The sequence below is a fragment of the Bison bison genome, unplaced genomic scaffold, assembly GCF_000754665.1.
Source record: "Bison bison bison isolate TAMUID 2011002044 unplaced genomic scaffold, Bison_UMD1.0 scf7180017864112, whole genome shotgun sequence".
NCBI classification, from domain to species: Eukaryota; Metazoa; Chordata; class Mammalia; order Artiodactyla; family Bovidae; genus Bison; species Bison bison.
Genome location: NW_011494684.1, coordinates 377,959 through 383,026, shown reverse-complemented (window position 1 = coordinate 383,026; position 5,068 = coordinate 377,959).

Here is a 5,068-nt window from a genome sequence, read left to right as displayed (position 1 = left end):
ATCAGCCCTGGGATTTCTTTGGAAGGAATGATGCTAAAGCTGAAACTCCAGTACTTTGGCCACCTCATGTGAAGAGTTGACTCATTGGAAAAGACTGTGATGCTGGGAGGGATTGGGGGCAGGAGGAGAAGGGGACGACAGAGGATGAGATGGCTGGATGGCATCACTGACTCGATGGACGTGAGTCTGGGTGAACTCCGGGAGTTGGTGATGGACAGGGAGGCCTGGCATGCTGAGACTCATGGGGTCACAAAGAGTCGGACACAACTGAGGGACTGAACTGAACTGATCTGAAAGATAATTGCTGCCTTACTAGTAGATGTGAGTAGAGAGATTCACCAGAGGCTGCTAGATTATTTTGTTCATTGTCTCATGTAGCAATACAGCCTAACAGTTTTTGATTATGTGATGCAAAAAAAAATCTGGAAAAGGATGAGAAATGGTTGTGTGAGTTTATTGTACAAGGAATACCCTTGACCCTGAGCCTCAATTTCAGCTGCTAAACAGGGACATCTTCCAGGAACTTAACCTTTGAATCAAAAGTAACAACATGCATAGTAGTTTGTATCTGATAAGCAATAAAGAATTACTATATAGCACAGGAAGGTAAATATATTCAGTGTCTTATAATAATCTATAATGGGAAATAATCCAAATATATATATATACACATAGAGAGAGAGAGAGAGACTTCCCAGTTGATGCAGGGGTAAAGAATCTGCCTGCCAATACAGGAGACATGGGTTCAATCCCTAGGTTGGGAAGATATTCCTGGAGTAGGAAATAGCAACCCAATCCAGTATTCTTGCCTGGAAAATTCCATGGACAGAGGAGCCTGGCAGGCTGCAGTCCTTGAGGTCACAAAGAGTCTGATATGACTGAGTAACTGAGCACAGCACAGCACACGCACACACACACACACACACATAAAACTGAATCACTTTGCTGTACACCTAAAACTAACATAATGTTGTAAATCAATTGTACTTCAATACAAAAGTAAAGTAATGACATGCAGCAGGAGCAGAACCACCCACTCAACAGGGAATGAGCCTCAGTGGACAGGCACTACCTTCCACCCTTTGTCACAGACATCCTGTCTACGGAAGGGTAAGGCCATTGCACACAATGAGGGAGCTCTGTGCCGCTGGCAATGAAAAGAGCTATAAGTTTGGAGAAACAGGAAATGAGAACCAGTAATCAAAATAACCAGAAATCAAAATAACCAAATGGGTGGGAGATCCTGGAATGATGCGTTATGGCCAAGAGGTTTGGGGATAGCTTTCATGACAAGAATCAAGTGGTTTGAATACGTCAAACCACTATTTTTCATATCTCATATTTTAGAAGGTTGAATAGCTTCCCAAAAAAGATACATCCAAGTCCTAACCCCAGTACCTGTGAATGTGGCCTTATTTGGAAATAGGGCAGATGTAATTAAGGATAATGAAGTCGCTCAGTTGAGTCCGACTCGTAGTGACCCCATGGATTACAGCCTACCAGGCTCCTCCATCCATGGGATTTTCCAGGCAAGAGTACTAGAGTGGGTTGCCATTTCCTTCTCCAGGGGATCTTCCTGACCCAGGGATCCAACCCGGGTCTCCCACATTGTAGACAGACGCTTTACTGTCTGAGCCACCAGGGAAGTCAGGGTGAGCCCTAAACCCAGTGACTAGTGCCTTTACAAGAACAGGAGAAAACACAGAGATACAGAAAAGAAGGCCACATGAAGACTGAGACAGAGATTGGAGGGCAGCCCCAAACCCAGGAACACCAAAGGTTGCCAGCAGCCACCAAAAGGTAGGAGAGGGGTATGAAATGGCTTCTCCCTCAGGGCCTTCCAAGGGTGTGTGGTCCTAGCCAACACTGATTTTGTATTTCTACCCTCTAGAACTGTGAGGAAATACATTTCCGTTGTTTTAAGCCACTAATTGTATAGTAATTTGATATGGCAGCCCTAGGGAATTATTACAATATAAACACCTATCAGAAGAATTAGAAACACACACACACACACACACACACACACAAAAGCAGTTTTGAGACTTCCCTGGTGATTGGCTAATTCTGTGCCTCCAGTGCAGATGGCCCAGGTTTGATCCTTGGTTGAGGGTAAAGATCCCACATGCTCTGGGGCAACTTAAGCCCAAGTCACAACGAAGACCCAGCACAGCCAATATTAATTAATTGATTAACTAAAAAATTCAGCTCACTTCCTCCTAAAAAAAAAAGTTTTAACAACCAAGTAAATCAATCAATATGCCACGGGGGACATCAGAGACTCCTGCATCTGAGACGAGGCCAAGGAGCCCAGAACTTTGGAATGTGTAATTGTTGTCAGGGCGTAGGAGTTGATCTCCTGCAAAAACGTCCTGGGACACTCAAAAGGCAAAAAGCCTGGAAGTGACTGAATAGACTCTATTGAACCTCTTTCTGTAATCCGAGGAATTCAGTGGAGTCCCACAGGGGGAAGCCTTGCCTGGATTTGAGCTTGCATTCCTTAGCAAATCACTCAGAAACCCCTGTGGGCCTCTATTTTGAGCTAATATGGCGATCCCCTGATCTAGGAGCCTATTTTACCATCCACATGATAAAGGATGGGGCAGATGACTAGGGACTGGCATGCCCTCCATCTCAGAGGCAGTCCCATGGACTGAGAGGTAGAATGGGGCATTGGAGATGGGCTCAGCCAAGATGCCATGGGCAGCAATTCCAGCCTGGTGGTGACTTACAGGAAATCGTATATGGCTGGAGTCCTGCAGCTATTTTCATCTTAGTACAAGCATTCCTCTGTGTCTCTGGGGCTGCGTCCAAGGAAGGAGAAATCATTACAAGCCATCCAGTATCTGCCATAACCAGGAAATATTGACTCATAAAATTTAGCACTGTGTTAGGTGGATGATGTTTACTTATAAGATTTTCTTTAAAGAATAACTATCATTTGCATCATTTGTGTGGGCTTCCCTGGTGGCTCAGACAGTAAAAAGTCGGCCTGCAATGCGGGAGACCTGGGTTTGATCCCTGAGTCAGGAAGATCCCCTGGAAAAGGAAATGGTAACCCATTCCATAATTCTTGCCTGGAAAATCCCATGAATGGAGGAGCCTGGCAGGCTACAGTTCATGGGGTTGCAAAGGTTCGGACACGACTGAGCAGCTTCACTATCCCAAGTGAAGATATCACTATCCCAACTTCACTATCCCAAGTATGGTATCAAAAGAAGAAATAGTTGGGAATTCCCTAGTGGTCTAGTGGTTAGGACTTGGTCCTCTTACTGCCAGGGACCCAGGTTCGGTCACTGGTCAGGGAGCTAAGATCTTGCAAGCCTCCCCCTGCCCAAAAAATAGGGAGGGAGAGAGACAGTTGATAATCAGTTTAATTAGGTGAATAGAAGCCAGCCTACACTGGGCAAAGAATAGCACTGGCTCATCTGTCTCGTCCCACTTTAAGGCAAATGGCATGGTTGAGCAATGTTGCACAACAGAAAGCAACCTATTGACTAGTTTTTATCCTATTTGGATTCAGTGGATCTTAGAACTGGAAGAGAAAGCTCTCAGAAACAGACCATAGGGAATTCCCTGGCGGTCCAGTGGTTTGGACTCAGCACTTTCTGGTTAGAGAACTAAGAGCTCACATGCTGCACAGTGCAGTCAGAAAGAAAAAAAAAAAAAACAGAACCAGAACATATGTCTAATAATCCATTCACTAAACCAGTCTGGTATGACAATCGAGAGGCTTTGAAAAAAAGATGTCTTATAGGTCTGCAAGTTTACCCATTTAATCCAAGGACAAGAATGACCCTTGAGACTGGCAGAATGGTCCTTGAGACTGATACCCTAGCTTTTGGGGATCAAACCCCATTCAGTTAAGTAAGATGGTATCACAATACCCCCACGGAGTCCCCTGGGTATAATTAATGTTGCAGAATCAATCTACTACCAGCTTTTCAACTTGCTGCTTTGACAGAGCTGCAGCTTAACCACAAGTCCTTCTTCTTCTTGGGAACTGGATGGAAGAGGTATTAACTGACATAAGCAGAGCATATGGTTCAGAATTTTTTTTCTATCACCAAGTTGCATCTAAGCCATACAGTGAATGGGCCAGAGAGCAATGAGCAAGGCACTCCTGCCCCACGAGACAGAGGACTGCTTCAGGGCCTGCACCAGGGGAAAGAGAACAAGGAGCTGGGAGAGGAGTTGATCTTGGAATTATGTTCCCTGCAAAGTAGCTTCAGTCAAAGTCAGTTTGCTTAGGAAGCTAATGTAGGAGAGGGGGATATAGGAGGGAGCCAGAGCCATCCTATTGATGTGGGCTAAAGATTTATGTCAAAAAAGAAGAAAGCAAGAATAAGTAAAAAAGGAAAGAGTATAAAGATAAATATTTACATATATATACTTCCACAGTTGGAAAATGTGTACAAGATATCAAGGAAACCATATATTACATGGTTTCAACTAGAATGGGAAAATTTATGAGAACAGATAATGTAATGTGTGGATCCCTGCTATACTTATGAAGGTTGTACAATTACAGTGTGAATCTTCAAAAAAAGAATGGAAACTGCTCTTTGCACTTCAGTTAGGAATTGAAGCATCCTCAGGAAATCAGATTTGAGCAGCACCTGGGAAAGCCTGCTACAAGCGGTGTGACCCAAAACCCAATTGCCTAAATTTGTCTAAGGATATCTTTAGCCCTACACTGTATAATATGATAGCCACCAGCCACACATAGATATTTAAAGTTTTAATTAAAATTAAATAAAATTTAAAATTTAGTCCTCAATCACACAACTCGCATTTCAAGAGCTTCAGTTCAGTTCAGTCACTCAGTTGTGTCTGACTCTTTGTGACCCCATTGACTGCAGCATGCCAGGCTTCCCTGTCCATCACCAACCCCTGGAGCTTGCTCAAACTTATGTTCATTGAGTTGGTGATGCCATCCAACCATCTCATCCTCTGTCATCCCCTTCTCCTCCTGCCTTCAATCTTTCCCAGCATCAGGATCTTTTCCAATGAGTCAGTTCTTCCCATCAAGTGGCCAAAGTATTGGAGTTTCAGCTTCAGCATCAGA